This window comes from Abramis brama, assembly GCF_963993115.1.
Source record: "Abramis brama genome assembly, chromosome: 17".
Lineage (NCBI taxonomy): Eukaryota > Metazoa > Chordata > Actinopteri > Cypriniformes > Leuciscidae > Abramis > Abramis brama.
This window is the reverse complement of record NC_139979.1, coordinates 5,921,121-5,939,867: the sequence shown is the minus strand read 5'-3', so window position 1 is coordinate 5,939,867 and position 18,747 is coordinate 5,921,121. Positions and strand designations below refer to the sequence as shown.

At 38.0% G+C, this 18,747-nt stretch overlaps 1 protein-coding gene across 1 annotated transcript in view; it reads left to right on the top strand.

Moving 5' to 3' along the window:
• syngap1b (synaptic Ras GTPase activating protein 1b) overlaps positions 1–18,747 on the top strand; it is a 131,507-nt gene that overhangs the window by 403 nt on the left and 112,357 nt on the right.

Sequence of the window (18,747 nt, the reverse complement as noted above, 5' to 3'; positions counted from 1 at the left end):
GTGCTCGTGAGGGTTAGAGACCCCTCTGCCCTTTACAACGTTTTACAATCTGTTTAAGCACCTGCAAACCCTGCAGGGTCTCTATCCCACTGCATGGAAGCTCACTGGTTAGAGGAATTATCTTGATTTGTGTATATGAATGAAATGGCTCAGATGCTCACCACGAGTATTGTACTGACATATCCTTTCATTTGGATACTTTTTGTGTGTGTAATCTTGAGTTTTGTGAAGTAGCTGACTGGGATGTTATTGCATGCTTTGGGGGGAATTAGCTTATTGCCTTCCTTTTGCAACGGTGCATCTGTTTTCCTCAATAGCAGGCGCATCAATACTTTAACAGTCACTTAATAGTTTTTAAATGGAGTATTGCTGTTGAGTGAGGAGCGCTGATCATTCATTCTTATTTTTTGTGCATGCTGTAATATTAAGTCACTTCAGTGGCTTTGCGTTTTGATCTCTTGTGAGGAGAAGTCAACTTCATCAGACTTATATTTTGATGTTTTGTCTTTTGCTGAATTTAAAATGATGTCAGTTCAGCTCTTGTATTTGAGTGCTGCTAGTTATGTTATTGCATAGCCTAATATTTGTGTGGACAGTGTAAATAGTTGCTTTGAACTCTTATACTGTATGATGAAAAAGGAAAGATGACTAACTGGATCGAGAAGTAACTTGCCCAATGACTGACCTCTGTCGGTTCAAAGTCGAAGCGTGGAAACTGATTTTTGAGAATATAATGTGCCTGAGTTCCACGTAAGCTGTTTCCAATTTGTTTAGCAAAGAGGGTTTTCTAATGGGAATTTTCTTCTAATGTTTGTTCCATAAGGGAGAATAATTGTTTTGGAGTTTTGGAACACTTTCAACAGTGAAAGTAGACTGTGGCAGTGTCTAAAAAAATGCATCATAATAGTCTAACTGTTCTAACAGCCTCATAATGTGAAAGTAATACTAGAAAGCTAATTTCAAGACTTTTTCTGCCTGTTATTAAGACATATTTCAGTGTGTCACAGCATTTTCATGGACAATTGACAATGATTGTTGTAAAGATCATCATTGGCTTTGTAAAAGAAACTATCAGTGAAGAAGGAAGACCAAACTAAAGGCCCATTCACACCAAGACATAACTATAATGAAAATGATAAAGGTATAGTTCTAAAATCGTTCTAAATATAATAGAATATCAAAGTCCTCAGCACAACTACAACGAGACGGCACAGAGAAACAATATCTTTGGAATCACTTTCCGAATGATTTTTTTGCAGCTGATGAATGATAAAAACATTGACAGCCAATCAGAATCCATCCTGCTTGAGCTTGAGCATTTAAAGTGACAGACAACAAAACTGTATAGAATAAACCGAACAATATCATGCACTGGTGTCGACGCTAATAGAGTTATTGTTATAGTTATCTTTATAGTTATCGTTCTTGGTTTGAATGGGCTTTAAAGGGATAGTTCACCCAAATATGAAAATTCAGTCATTATTTACTCATCCTCATGTCGTTCCAAACTCATTAGAGGGCCAGAAAGCTCTCAGATTTCATCAAAAAGATAATACCGCATAAAACATTTGCCGCTGAATATCACTAAGAAGAATGGAAGTTGATGTAGGAGAAGCCACTGTATATAATAATTTTTGTATGTAATATATTACTCATCCGAGTGCGCAGAAGAAACGCAATAAACGGTCATGTTAACGTGCTTTCTCAGGTGGATACCTGCTGTTTGGGAACGCAGTCGTATAAGACAGTTCTGGGAGGTTATTATACCGAACCACTTTGCTCAGGCATTTCAGAATGACCAAATCAGCATTTCAGACGCTGTGCAAGAGATCGGTCTGCTGGTTGGTCCAGTTGTGCCGTCCCATCGCAAAGTCACGTGTCTTTTTTGATGATTTATTCGGCAAATGTGTTTCCATCGTTTATGCGCATGTTTTCTTATCGGATAAAAAAATTATCCGACTCAGATGAGCGCATTTATGCACATTTTTAGAATTTATTTCCATCCAGCACATTTTTTATGCAATATCCCAAACTGTGCATAAAAATAGGTGGATGGAAACATTGCTAGTGAAACTTTACACTCTTTGGTCTCTCCTTCAGGACTGTTTCAGATATACTTTATAAAGAAAGGGCATCATGCCATCATGGTCGCAGAATGACATCACATTCTGTGGCGTATTTAAAAGAAAAACATAATTCAACAATATCAGTACATATTTTTTTTTTTACAAATATGCAATCTACTCCACTTTACTGCAACGCTGTTATTCTGCAGATTTAAGTTTTGCATTCTTTTAATCCAGTTAAAAGGTCACACTGTGGCATATCTTTTTTCTATTAAACGTCTTCACGTGATACGAATTCGCAGGTTAGAGTTCATCAAACTTGAACTTTGGAACGCAGCGAAATGCGAAACTTATTCACTTGAGCTTGTGCTTCCTGTCACTCAAATATCGAAATATATATTAAGATTATGCCTTAAAATTCTGGCTAGGGAGTTCACCAGGAAGCTTCTGACTCACTTTAACATCAGCATTGCAGAATTAACATCACTGTACTCCGGGGTTTTAATATTCACACCAGGACCAAAGAGGCCTGCAAGATGTTCCCTTATTATAAAGTCAGCCTTATAGTAATTCAATTATACTCAAATGTTTAGCCTACAGCTTGACTTAACAGGCTTCTGTAGAAAAGATGGTCTCCCCATTTTGATTGGTTTTAACTATTCATGTTGCCAGAAGGTCATTTAGGGCCATAAAACCTAAAGACTGATTCAGTCCGAAGTCAGAATAAGGGGTTCTTAACAGATATTACATCCATCAGTCATTTTAAGTAGTACAACTTTTAATAAGGATCTATAAACGTACATTACCGTTCAAATGTTTTGGGGTGAGTACGATTTTTTTTTCTTGTTTTCTCTCTTTTTAAAGAAAGTAAGATTTTTATTCATCGAGGATGCATTAAATCGATTAGTAGAGACAATTATGCTTCAAAAGATTTCTGTTTCAAATAAACTGTTTTCAACAGTTTCTTGAGCAACAAATCAGAATTTTAGAATGATTTCTGAAGAATCATGTGACATTGAACACTGCAGTAATGATGCTGAAAATTCAGCTTTGCATCACAGAAATAAATTACATTTAAAAATAAATGCAGCCTTTTTTTATTTTATCCACCCAAAACTTTTGAACGGTTTACTGTATGCATATAAACAGCAGCTACAGTTTGTGATAAATTCATATTTTAAGCTGTAAGCAGAACATGCTAATTAGTGTTTTTTTTGTTGGTTTTTTTTGCTTAGACAAGCATCATTTTTATTGTAGCTCATATTCAAGGGATTTGAACAAACCTCTAACCTTATTAAACTTTGGTGTGTAGCTTGTCCTGAGTATTTCATGAGATTGTTGAGAAGAGGTGTGCAATTACTTTTGTGTAGCTCGATCACTGACATACTTTTTACTCATAGACTATAGACCATATCTACAGTAGGACTAAATATCATAGAGTGATTTTTTGAAACTGTACAGTAGCATGCGAAGCTACAAACTAGTTTAAAGTTTAGTACGGTCAACTCACTGATTTAAATAAAGTAATTAGCTTCTCTACATGTTGTTAAGAAAGAAAGTAGACTACTATTAAAGCTATTTAAGGGAACAATGCCTTTATAAATTCAAAAGAGTCAGATGATACTGTTTAATTCAGGAATTAACACATTTTATCCGGCACAAAAACGTCTGCATTTATAATTTAGGGTGACCCCTTCTTAATTGTACAATGTACACTCTTAAAAATAAAGGTTCCAAATGGGGGTTTTAAGAACATTTTTATATTCTAAAGAACCCTTTTCCACTGCAAAATCAAAAAACAAAAAAACTTTCATGCAATGGAAATGTTCTATGGATGTTAAAGGTTCCTGGGAACCATAGAAGCAAAGAAATAACCTTTATTTTTAAGAGTGTAACTGCTAAAATTAGAATGCATGCTCAGCATTTATATAACTGAGACGAACACATACTGCAGTGACAAACACTATAATTGAATTAAATATTTCACTTCAAAAGAGAAGATGCAGGAGTTTTGATCAGTGAATCATTTATTTAGGTGAACCTTCTGAAACAAACACATTCACTAAAATGTATCAGATTTGTTTATGCTGCATATGACATATACTTGTGGAAAAACTAGCTTGTTTCTGGAAAAGCTAGACTATTATGAAGACAGATAAGCTGCTATAAAAATAAAGGTTATAAAAATGATGTATTTGTAGAAATTATATTTCTTTATGTGAAGAACATTTTAATAATCTAAAGAACCATTTGCACAATGGAAAAGTTCCACACTCTTAAAAATAAAGGTTATTTTTTGGCATCATTAGGGGCTTTTGCACCGGGTAGTTCTAGGAACTAGCCACCAGGGCGGTTCCCCTTGGGGCCGTTTTCCTGGTGACGTAAGCCACGCCTGTTGTCGTGACTTTGAAGCAAACAGTATACAAAGAAAGCAAACAGTATATGAAAAAGCTTTAGCATTTGGTTGATGCCCAATGTCCCTAGCTGAGCAGAAATAATCGCTTGGTCCCCTCAAAGTCACGTTGGATTTTCTCCTTAGCGTAAGGGTTGAGAGGTCCATCTATCACTGTTTTCCATGTTCATAGAGTTAGTTTGTGGAGGAAATATACAGGCTGTAATATGTGTGTGTACACAGGCGCTGGTGTTTCATGTGCGTTTAGCCAATCAGTACACTTATGTCACTGGTAGTTCCTATTGATCTGGTGTAGACCCTACTCTGAAGTAGGAGCTAATTTAGTTCCCCCATAAGTCGTTCCTAGAACTAAAATCATTAGTTCCTGCGGTGCTAACATGCCAAAAAACGTGTACTTCCGCAATTAGTTCTAGGAACTATGAAAGGTTCCTTTAACATTCATGGAACATTCATTTTCACTGCACAAAAGGTTCTATCACACAATGGTTGAAATGATGAGGAAAAAAGGATCTAAATGCAGCATTTTTAGTTTATTTAACTAAATAACTCAACAAGAACTGACAACGAACAGAAGGAAACAGAGCTTAAAATACCCTGAACAAACCAGTGTATCAACTAAATGAACATCAGGTGCAAATGATAATCAAACAATGTGTAACCTAGGAGACTAACTAGAAGTGGGGACAAAGGACACAGAAAACTGAGCAAAAACCAACTCATTGTAAAACTCAAACACGGATAAAACCGGACATAACCCTGACAGGTTCTTAATAATGGAGAAGGTTCTTTCAGAACTGTAAAGTTTGTTTGGGGAACTAAAAATGGTTCCTCTATTATCCCTCCAAAACCCCCCTTTTGGAACCTTTATTTTTATGTTAAAGGGGTGATGAACTGAGAAATCAAAATGTCCTTGAGCTTTTGACATATAAGAGATCATCATACTATAATAATATCCTGTAAGTTTCAGAACTGAAAACTACCTTGTTAGTCCAATAAAAGCTTTTATAGACATCAGGCTCAGCAAACGACTCGTTTTTCAAAGTGGGGAACTATGACGTCAAAGAGGATAAAACACCGCCTCCACAAAAGAAGATCAACGCCTACTTCAACACGGCCTGTTTAGCCCCGCCCACCGATTCGCCCAAACGTGCTAAATAACATAGGACGACATGATAATTGCTAAACCGGATAGAGCTACTTCCAAGCAATAAACATGCTGTTTACTAAATATTGTGCAGCGCCTGTTTGTGGAAGACAGTCTGCATAAGCTTCCTTCGGATTCCAGCATGGTTAAACTTTATTAAATCAGTCAATCACAATTTCCCGACACGGATCTGCCAGCAACATGTAAGTAACCATGTGTACTCTAATGCCTGATCTGCGATCAGTGGTTTCTGTGTAATTATTCAAGTTCAGATTCTCTTAATATCGTTCAATACTGTTTCTGCATCAGTGACTAAACGATCAACTCATAATTTCTCGTAGTATTATGAAAATAATCCTTTTTAAACTGTTATTAAATTATATACAGAAAGCGATCAAAGAACGATCCCTTTCCATTCGCCCAAGCTGTCAATCAAACAGCACAGCGCGAGCCGCGAGAGCTTCTGGACACTTACCAAACTCGTGATGAATTAATGACACCGTTACACTACACAACGAAGCTCTTACTGTGTATTCACATCGTGTTTGCATTGTGATTTGGTGTAAGCATTTGTGAGAGTGCAGAAATTGCGTTGCAATGATAAGATCTTTATTCACGCGATCAACAGACTGTCTGTCATCTGCTCAGTCAGTGCTCATCATGCTGCAACCTTTCATGTGATGGAATAGATTTAAATATAATGCTTTAAACGATACTTTTCACATTTGTTAATCTCGATAGCTGTAATAGTAAAAACGTAGTAAAAGTTTTCGAGAGAGTTCATGTAATACTAGCTATTTCATATGCAAGCATGTCAGCCAATCACAGCAGTGGGCGATTGCACTGCAGTCTCACAGCAGACACGCCCCTTAAAACGGAGCGTTCAAATCTGAGGCAGAAATCAGGCTTGGAAAAATGGCTTTTATTTATAAATTATGACAATTTTTGATGTAAAAATCATACTAACATTATAAGGGCACCCCAGGAAACATTATAAAATAATAAAACAATCCAGTTCATGACCCCTTTAAAGTTTCTTCATGGAATCGTCAATGCCAATAAAGAACCTTTATTTTATGGCGTCACGCTACTGAAAAATGTACATTGTTAGTAGTTTTAGTTGCATCACTACTTTTATAGTTCTTCACACTGTTCTTTACATAATGTAGGCCTGCTATATGACTAACACCTTGAACTTTTTTCCATTAACTAGCCTGCAAGGGATTTGATCTTTTCCTCTGTGTCAAATTACATGCTGATGTAGCAGCTTATGATATAATTGCGTAGAAATTAATATGAAACCTACACAGTGGCACCTTACACCGAGGAGCTATTCGTGACACGTGAAGACAGTGGATGCGAGTCCATCCATTAGTTCTCACTCGAGACGGCCATCAGTGAGTGAGAGTTATATTTAAAGCTCTTATACTGAGAGCATCGGCCAGCTGACACTGTTAAACTACAGCTGTGCCTCAGCAACTTTTTGTGAATCTTTTGGGGAAGAAGAACGGATCATCCGCTCTCAATTCTCCAGATACAAAATATGACAAACAGATTTTTAGCATTTCACTATTTACTGAAGCTTTCCTGACCCAAGTTTTAGACTCTCACACTTTTTCGGATGTTTTCTCTTGCTTTCTGATAAGGGCTAAACATAGACCATGCAAGTATGTGAATGCAAATGCTACTAGCTATGCTAATGTAAATAACTGCAAACAAAAGCTCATGCATCATTTGTTTGCAGACGCCACTTGGTGTATACAGTACATAATGCACTGACACTGATATAGATCATTATAGATATTATTGTGTGGCTTAGGTGTCCAAAATCATTTGTTTTTTAAATGATTCAAAGCAGCAGATACTGTGTAAATCATTCATTTTTTGCAGTCTTAGCTCCAGTGATGGAGTATTAGCACACAGAGACAGATGACAGATGCAGTAGGTAGGTGGAGTGTGGCAGACTGCCTGTTTTAGGACTTCACGGCTCACGCTCTCGCTTACTGATGCAGTGATAAAGAATGAAGCTTACTGTAATTGACTGTAATCAACTCTACACAGCCAGGGCAATATAGAGCCAATGGACCCCGCCACAGAAGCCCACCATACTGGCATTTCATTACAGCACGTTTATGAGACTGGCTATGACTGGTTATGAAACTGTTTAATGTATGTGCATTCCTTCATTATATAGTATGTATGCATGCTATGATGCTGTTTGCAGTGTTTTGAATATGTAAAACAACACATTTATAGTTAGGATGTATATTTTAAGACCTGGTTATACTATATATTTTTTTTTAATGAAGAAAACATATTTAAATATTAAATCAATGGCATTAGTTATTGAAGCCAAAAGTTATTATTATTAAAATATTAATAAATATTTATTATACTATTTATTATAAAATAATTTATTATACTTTTTTTCACAAAACTGTATTTATATTTGTTTAATTTATACTATTAAAATTATGGCTCACGATATAATGGGGAAAAATAATATTAAATAATTTACATTTATGTTGCAATTTTACTAAAGGCAAAGGAAATTATTACATTATTATTAGGGAAATTTTATGTACGGTTATATCCTGATGAGAAACATTTTCATTTATATTCAGTTTAAATGTTCAGTGCTTAGAAATAGTTAATGTATATATGTTAATTTAAAATATTAAGAAATATTTATGACACTATTTATTATAAAATAATTATTATATTTTTCACAAAACTGTATAGCTCACAACAGAATCAAACATTTTTTGATGTTAATAACATTAATAATTAGCATTTATGTTGTTATCGTACTAAAGCCAAAATAAATTAAATTATTATTAAGGAAATTTGTATTGTATTGTTAGATGTCTAAATATTTCCATTTCCATTTATATATGTACATCACTTAGAAGTAAATAAGAAATTTTTATTAAGATTATTAAGAAATATATATATTTTAAAAGTATTGTAATTCATTGAGGTATCATTCATGCCTCTTGTGTAAACGAGTTACTAAAGTTTACTAAGCGTTTGTTCAAATCACTAACCCTAAATATAATCGATTATAATAGTGATGCTTTTAATCTTGAAGACTAAAATTGTGTGCTTTTAAAGGATCTGAATAAATAAAGCTAATGGGAATTACACATTAATATTGCAGCGATACATTAGTGCGGTGATCGAGCGCTGTATCCACAGAGGTTAATTTCTTTTATAGACTCGTATGGCTCTAATTCATGTCAAATTTCCATATTTTCATCAAAACACTCAGGTGCTTGGGGAGTGGAAAGATATTAGAAACATTCATTATCCTTTGAATATTATCTTAAGGAATTAATCAAATCTGTAGCCTTAAGGGTTTATACAGACTATTTGAAATGACAATTCAGTCAAACATGTTTTTTCAGTATTACTGAGTGAATTATATTTCTGTAATTTTCAAATAATTTATATTGCATTGTTTATTTGCATTTCAACCACAATTTAGTAATTTAGTTTGAGTTTGTTTCCATTAAATAACGCATGCATGAGGTGCTGTTTAAAACAACTAATGTGATGCCTATAAATGAGTTTAGGTTAAGATAATAAGCATGTAAGATCCATCAGTAAAGCAATGGGGCTCATTGCACAGACTGTTCTTTTGCACGTCTGCAGCACTGCATGTAAAAATGGTTTGATATTGAGGTTTCTCTCTTCACGCTTTCATGTATGATTTTCATTCATGTTCTCAGCTTTCTGTTGTTTCTCCGATACACTAGTCTAGAACAACTCAGATCGGTGGCGGTTCACGTAGCACTTTGTTCTTTAGTTCCACCCCGCATGCTTTTCTCCAGATGTGACATTCTTGCTCATGGGGCTTGCAAAAATAGAGAAATTGATCATTTACATGGGTTTTGTATTGGCTAACATTTCTTTAAAGCATGTCATTTAAGGCAGCTCTTTTCCATACAGTGACCTGTTTTAGAGACCTTAGCCATCAAGCTTCAAAAAGGACAAAAACCCATCAGAAAAGTTCCATAAAGTTGCCTGTATAGGTTATATTTCAAGTCTTCTGAACCCAGACAATATCAAGCCAAAATTTAAGCAATTATTCACTGTTTTAATGTTTTGACATCAAAGTTTGTTTGAGATAATGGCATGAAGTAACAACATCTGGCAGCAGTGCTTATGACTGTTTAGTGGCCTTCTCTCAAAAGCTCTGGGTTTGAGATTGAAGCGAGATACGGTGGAGGGCATGTGTCTATTCCAGTTACTGCTACTCAACATGGAAGTAACCCTTGAGGTTGTGCTTGTGTTCTTGCTTATCATATAACACGATGACATCCCTCCCTCGAGTGGAAGCTACACTGTGTGAAGCTGCATTCACAAACTAGCTGACTAGCACAGGGATTTTCACACTGTTTGGATTTCAAGGAGCACCTAATAAAATGATTGGCTTTTAAAGGACTGCCTTCATAAAATATAAAAGTAGCTATATATTTTAAGACCCATTTATACTGTGTGAGAAAAATAATAAGTTTCATATTATAGCGAAAACTTTTTTTGAAAAATTTTGTCATAAAAGCAAAAATTATTTACATTTTATTATTTAATTGTAATTTTTTACGTGTTTGATGTAAACCATAGGTCATGACTCATGTATAAATCAGAGGGAAGTTGAACGGTACGGACGCCACAGTTCGGTACATACAGTTAGACGACAAAGAAGTCCAGAAGGGGTGGCACGCGGTAATCAAACGCTGTTTGTTAAAAAATGCGGCTTTTGTTTTTCGCGAAATGAAGGATACAACAGATGGATCCTTTGCGGCCTTGCCTACCCCAGAATAGAATTGTGAATTGGACAAAAAAGGAGATAGTTTGGAGAAAAGTAAGCCAGGAAGTTGGACTGGTAAGTGATGAAAATATGCTGTTGTTGTTGTTGATGTGCCTGAAGACACTCCTCATCGCGCAATGCTTTTATTTGCGTGAGTGACCCGAAAAACAAGTAATCCCGCAAGTAATCTAGAGCGAATAACGCAGTGTGAATATTCGCTTCGCTTTTGGTGTGCACACACCATTACACAGAATAAGGCACACAACATATTATTTCATAGTATTCTATACAGTGATAAAGGATTTGTCGATTAGCATTGAAGTATAAATATACTTTATTATCTTGAAAATATCTGAGAAAGCTTGAAGAACTCAGATAAACCATATTGTCGTAGTCGTGTGTTTATTAGTCATGTTTAATCAATCAAAGCGTTTCAATCTTCTGTTTATTCAGCTATAGCGATAGTATGATGCCCATTGGGATTAGTGATGTCTGGTTCGTGAACTAATCGTTCTTTTGAACCGATTCTTTTTAGTGACCCGGTCGAACCAGTACACCAAATTTGACTGAATCGTTCAAAACAGTTCGCGTCTTGTGTCAGCGCTGATCCACAAGTTACTAAAGTTACTCACATTCGGACATGCCTGACAGTCACTCCGACTAGAAATAAACCAATATCCTGGAGTATATGTTACTCCAGTAACTACAACAGTTCACTAAACTGAGACATGCTGTTCTGAGAGAAGTGATGAGCACGAGCAGGTGATACTGAGCATGCGTGTACTACCGAACATACAGGTACAGGTACAGCGGTTCACCGAGAACCGATGAGCTGGAGATACTGAGCATGCGTGATAACCATCTCTGAACCAAACTTTCTTTCGGCCAACTGATGCTGTGCTGATAATATGAGCATGGGTAATCCAAGGACTTGAATGAGGGGGCGAATTCGGCGAAATGTAAGTTTATTTATACTGAACATAATTATAAACGCAACACTTTTGTTTTTGAGTGGCCTTTTATTGTGGCCAGCCTAAGGCACACCTGTGCAATAATCATGCTGTCTAATCAGCATCTTGATATACCACACCTGTGAGGTGGATGGATTATCTCAGCAAAGGAGAAGTGCTCACTAACACAGATTTAGACAGATTTGTGAACAATATTTGAGAGAAATAGGCCTTTTGTGTACATAGAAAAAGTCTTAGATCTTTGAGTTCAGCTCATGAAAAATGGGGGTAAAAACAAAAGTGTTGCGTTTATAATTTTGTTCAGTGTAATAACAAAAAAAAAAAATTGATGAAGACCAGTTTATTCACTTTATATCTTTAAGACATGTAAAACATCCGCGTTTGCACATCACCTATAGGGTTAATTTGCAAAACGTAATTGTAAGAAACTTAAGATGATTATGACGATGATTACTATTAACTAACTGTTATGATTACTAATTACTTTATTTTAATGTATTTTTATCCACCGGGGTGATAGAATTGACGTCATTTCGTGAGGACGTAAAAGAACTGGTGAACCGTTTTTTTGAACCGGTTCACTGAAACGAACTGTCCGAAAGAACCGGTTCGCGGAAAAGAACCGGACTTCCCATCACTAATTGGGATTTCCTGGAATGACATGGGTTTTCTATTTCTGCTGGGCATATTTGGAGTTTCTGAGCGAGAGCGCCCTCTGGCTTTCAGATGGAGCAGCATTTACTACTGATCACAGAGCTGTGCTTCACTGACAAGTTGCGCATATCTTAAGCAATCAGGAATCTCTGGGGTAAATGTACCATGTAAATGTACCATGTAAACTTGTGTCAGACCATAGCCTCAAAACTGAGGTACGTACCGAACCGTTACTGTTACACCCATATATATACACTCACCTAAAGGATTATTAGGAACACCTGTTCAATTTCTCATTAATGCAATTATCTAATCAACCAATCACATGGCAGTTGCTTCAATGCATTTAGGGGTGTGGTCCTGGTCAATACAATCTCCTGAACTCCAAACTGAATGTCAGAATGGGAAAGAAAGGTGATTTAAGCAATTTTGAGCGTGGCATGGTTGTTGGTGCCAGACGGGCCGGTCTGAGTATTTCACAATCTGCTCAGTTACTGGGACGCACAACCATTTCTAGGGTTTACAAAGAATGGTGTGAAAAGGGAAAAACATCCAGTATGCGGCAGTCCTGTGGGCGAAAATGCCTTGTTGATGCTAGAGGTCAGAGGAGAATGGGCCGACTGATTCAAGCTGATAGAAGAGCAACTTTGACTGAAATAACCACTCGTTACAACCGAGGTATGCAGCAAAGCATTTGTGAAGCCACACCGCGCACAACCTTGAGGCGGATGGGCTACAACAGCAGAAGACCCCACCGGGTACCACTCATCTCCACTACAAATAGGAAAAAGAGGCTACAATTTGCACAAGCTCACCAAAATTGGACAGTTGAAGACTGGAAAAATGTTGCCTGGTCTGATGAGTCTCGATTTCTGTTGAGACATTCAGATGGTAGAGTCAGAATTTGGCGTAAACAGAATGAGAACATGGATCCATCATGCCTTGTTACCACTGTGCAGGCTGGTGGTGGTGGTGTAATGGTGTGGGGGATGTTTTCTTGGCACACTTTAGGCCCCTTAGTGCCAGTTGGGCATCGTTTAAATGCCACGGCCTACCTGAGCATTGTTTTTGACCATGTCCATCCCTTTATGACCACCATGTACCCATCCTCTGATGGCTACTTCCAGCAGGATAATGCACCATGTCACAAAGCTCGAATCATTTCAAACATGACAATGAGTTCACTGTACTAAAATGGCCCCCACAGTCACCAGATCACCAGAACCCAATAGAGCATCTTTGGGATGTGGTGGAATGGGAGCTTCGTGCCCTGGATGTGCATCCCACAAATCTCCATCAACTGCAAGATGCTATCCTATCAATATGGGCCAACATTTCTAAAAAATGCTTTCAGCACCTTGTTGAATCAATGCCACGTATAATTAAGGCAGTTCTGAAGGCGAAAGGGGGTCAAACACAGTATTAGTATGGTGTTCCTAATAATCCTTTAGGTGAGTATATATATATATATATATATATATATATATATATATATATATATATATATATATATAATTGTTTTATAATAAAACTTTAAGTAGATTTGTTTTTATTTATTTATTTGTATGGTTACAACTATGCTGTCTATAGAAAAAAGTAATTTACACAATCTCATGATTTGCGAAATAAGATTGGGACATTTTGTTTTTTTGTATTAGTTTTAGATTTAGTTTCTTTAACTGTTTACAACAATTTAACTTGTTGTGTCTTTATCTGTTTTTGCCATTGCAACATGTCTTTTTTGATCCTCTTTTGCCATGAGCATTTTGTTTTTTAATTCACCATGGCAAGTTAAAAATAGTTATTTTCAAAAATAAGTCCTGAAATCATGCATTCTGAAGCCTGTCCTGCTGTTTTTGAACACAAGAACACTTGACTGAAAGCTATCTGATTAAGCCAGAAACCAGTCTAATTATACAGAGCATGCTGAGACAGACTGGTCGATTATGAAAATATAGTTTTGCACATCCAATACACAGTGCAGTCAGCATAAGGTTATGAGTTCAAAACAGCTGTTACTTCTTTGCCCTTTCATAAGTACCTGCAAATCCATTTATGAGAAAAGCGTTTTTTTTTTTTGTCTTTAAACGGTTCCCACGTGGTGCTGTGAAGTCTTTGTGGGATAAAGCTGGAAAGCAGCTCTTGAAGGTGAGCTTTAGAAATGAGTTTGATGAAGGAGTCTGTTGTGTGAATTTTAATATCAGCCTGTGTTCACTCCCCACTGACAGCGCATTAGAGTCGTGTAGCTGTAAGCTGTCTTCTGCACGACTCAGGGTTCATTTTCACGCTGGCTTACAGCCCTTTTGCAGGATGACCTAGGTTTAGTTGGAGAGGATATCTGCATTATGTTACTTATATGCAATAACATGCTCCACACACACGCGCTGTCCCTATTAAACCCTCTTTTCCCCCCTTCTCTACCCCTCACACTCGGTTTAACTGCGTTTCATGCTCGCGGACCACATTTTATGCTCATAATCTGCTGCACTCAATGTCCTCGGCCTGTAGATCAGTGAGCATCCAGGCTTCTGCTGTATAGGCCACCTGCTCATCACTGTCTGGGACCGAAGGTGTGACCGGGACGGGCTGGCACACACTGACACACACAGATCGCGCAGGTAAACACACGCTGTGTTGCATGAAAAGTGGGCCAGCATGTGCCTGTGTCTCTGCTGTATAGTGTCCTCACTGGACCTTCACTGGTCTCTTCAGTACGCTGAAACAAATTGGTGTAGAAGTTACTTTGAAACAATTCGTAATTTGCACTTAGAAATTCACAAATAATTACAAAGAAATTGCAAGTAACTATAGAAACTTGTTTTTGTCACGGAATGAATAAAAATTCAAAGGTAATTGCAAGTTTTCAGAATTGAATTATCCATTTTTTCCCCTCAGAATTGTGTGGTATAAAATCGCAAGTGCGAGAAAAGAAAAAAAGTCAGAATTGCGAGATATAAACACAATTCTGAGAAACAAAATCAAAATTGTGAGAAAAAGTCACAATGATAGATACAATTCTGACTTTTTCCCTTGCAATTGCAGGTTTACATCACGCAATTCAGACTTTATAACTCGCAATTCTGAGCTGAAAAAAAATCACGAGATGTAAACCTACAATGTAAACCTTGTAATTCTGACTTTATGACTTTAAAATTTTTATTCAATGTCGCAAACAAGCTTCCATAAGTAACACATTGGAAAGTAGAAAGACTAAAATAGTACTTTCTTGCTAAACATAAAGATCTTTGTTTCATTTACAACTTCGAAAAATCTTTTTTTTTAAAGATTTTAAAAGACTGAAAATCAATGTGACACTGCAAAGTAATGATGCTAAAAATTCAGCTTTGCATCACAAGAATAAATTACATTTTAAAATATATTCAAATAGACAACAGTTATTTTAAATAGCAATTATATTTTACAATATAACTTTTTTTTTTTTTTTTACTGTATTTTGATCAAATAAATGCAGCCTTGAGCAGAAGAGACTATCTATCTATCTATCTTAATCTTAACGACCCCAAACTTTTGAACGGTAGTGTACATATTAGAGTTGATTTCTCTTCAGACTTTAATGTATTCCTTCTGTTGCTTCTCAAAAAAGTTCTGTCCATCTGCTATAGCACCATTGCGTGTGTCTGCTCTGTGATGTTGGCGAACTAGCGCAGGTATGAATGTTAGCGACTGGCCTCAGGGTAATGATACAATGACACAGTTCTCAGTCTATCTCTGGATTGAGGACGGATCACTATAATTACGCTTTATCTCTCAGGACCCAAATCACGACCCGTTTTCTCTCAGCGGAGCGACCCACACGCATAAAGACATATAAAGGAATACACTTAGGAGCAATGCAACAGAGCGCACACACACACATCTCTTTGCTGAAGCAACGAATGATGGCTGTGTCATGTGTTTTTGCAGACACGGATGGGAAATATTGTAGCCCCAGACTGTCAGTGATTTATTCAGCATGTGGAATATTCCAGTGAACGGAAAATACGGTACAATGCAAATATGCAAACTTCATTGAGGCACTGCTGCACCTCGTACTTGTTTTGACAGTTTCTCCGGCGTTAAATGTAAAATAGATGCCGGAGGACAGGACGGCTGTGTTTCGAATGGAACATTAGCTTACTGAATACACAGTATAGTGCCAGATATATAAAACATAGTATGTGAAATTATGCAACTATAAACTTTTCAGATGTTTATATGCTGCATTGTTGTCACATGACCTCATCTTGTTGCATATAGATCTTTAGAATTCTGTCTTTGAACTTTCGTTTTTGCGGTAGCTCTGTATATTTCTATGGCATCACTGTCGAAGAGTAATTAGCTGGTGAGGTGGATTTACATATTGTAGAGTCAACGAAAGTTATCATGAGCATTGTAATGTTTGAAGCAAATGTCATAACGGATATCAGTTAGATCGGGAAGATTTTAAAACGAGCGGTTCATTCATAAATTTGTTATATCTTTCCTTCATGCTGTGGAAATACAAACCGGAAGACGGAACACAACAAGCAGCGCTAAAAATGAGTGGGGCTACAAAAGGTCTATAATTCAGTTGTCATCTTGAAAGTAAATATGAGCATTTTCATCTAAATTTGTGTACAAATATTTTAACTCTTGGCAGTCGGAGCCAATTATGAGTCCAGGAAGAGATAGGGTGCACTGCTGTAATATGGATCCACTGGAGGCAAGTGTAAAGGAGAACCCAAGTGCAGTTTATTTTAACAAAAACAAAACATGAAACAAAAACATGGCGTGGCATGAAAACAAAAGCATGATCATGAACTTTGCACAACAGCAGACTACAGGAAACAATACTTGACACAGACACATGGCAAACAAGAGGGCTAAATACACAGACTAATGACAAGACAAGGGACACCTGTGAACAATGATCAGACAATTAACCAATGACAAGACATGGCAGGATCACATGACAAACAGGGAATCACATGACAGACATGGAAACAAGACATGACACAGAAACATGACAAGAACAAACCCAAAATCGTGACAGAATCCCCCCCTCTAAGGGCGTCTCCCGACGCCCAACAAAACCAAAACACAACATAATATAGGTCGTGGCAAGGCGTGGGCGGACCTGGGCCGTGGCAAGGCGTAGACGGATCCGGCAGTGCAGAAAGCCAGGGCGGATCTGGCTGTGCTGGAGGCCAGGGCGGATCCGGCTGTGCAGGAGGCCAGGGCGGATCCGGCTGTGCAGGAGGTGCCCTCCATGGTCCTATCAAGGACCCTACTGCCCCCCCCCCAAAATTTTCTTGGGGACAGCTATGGGGTTATAGGCTGGAACAGACAACGGCTCAAGAACAGAAATTACGTGAAAAGTCTCAGCAGTCGTGATGTGAACAGTCTCTGGCTCGGCAGACGTGACGTGAACAGGCTCTGGCTCGGCAGACGTGACGTGAACAGGCTCTGGCTCGGCAGACGTGACGTGAACTTCAAATGTGTGCACCGACCACACACACCATATGGCTGTGGCCATAATTGTTAGTGTAGCCATAACTGAGGACTCAAGATTAGTGGCGGCCATCTCTGCTGAGGGCTCAGGTTCAGGCGTGGCGGCGGCCATCTCTGCTGAGGGCTCAGGTTCAGGCGTGGCGGCGGCCATCTTGTCAGGAGACACAGGCTCGGCGGCGGCCATCTTGTCAGGAGACACAGGCTCGGCGGCCGACGTGGCGTGAACAGACTCAGACTTGGCAGGCATGACGTGAAGAGACTCAGGCTTGGCAGGCATGACGTGAAGAGACTCAGGCTTGGCAGGCATGACGTGAAGAGACTCAGGCTTGGCAGGCATGACGTGAAGAGACTCATGGCAGGCATGACGTGAAGTGGCTCAGGCTTGGCAGGCATGACGTGAAGTGGCTCAGGCTTGGCAGATACTGTGGGTTTGTGGGGCTTCTCCTCAAAACCCACAGTAAATGAGGAACCGCTCAATAATAGAGCATAATCCATGTATTGTTCAAGTGAGAAGTGAATTTTTCCCCCAGGCAGTCCATAGCGCAAAGGTTCGTCTAATCCATGTCTAAAAATGTCCTTGAGTGCTACATCATTAAAATCTACCTTGTGACAGAGTTCGCAAAAGTCCTTGACATAATCCTCTATGGTCCGGTTGTCCTGACGAAGACGAAGGAGGTCAACTGCTGGGTTCATAGTTTAGGTCAAGTATTCTGTAATATGGATCCACTGGAGGCAAGTGTAAAGGAGAACCCAAGTGCAGTTTATTTTAACAAAAACAAAACATGAAACAAAAACATGGCGTGGCATGAAAACAAAAGCATGACCATGAACTTTGCACAACAGCAGACTACAGGAAACAATACTTGACACAGACACATGGCAAACAAGAGGGCTAAATACACAGACTAATGACAAGACAAGGGACACCTGTGAACAATGATCAGACAATTAACCAATGACAAGACATGGCAGGATCACATGACAGACATGGAAACAAGACATGACACAGAAACATGACAAGAACAAACCCAAAATCGTGACAACTGCATTGTGGGATACTGTGCACAGTGTAGTGTGCTCTGTTGTATATGGCACCTTATAGCACATGTAGTTGGTTATTTTACGCAAGTGGTCAAGGGCTAGCTGGTTAGCATCGTAACCCCTTGCTGGTAGATGCTACCCTGGAAATCCAGAGT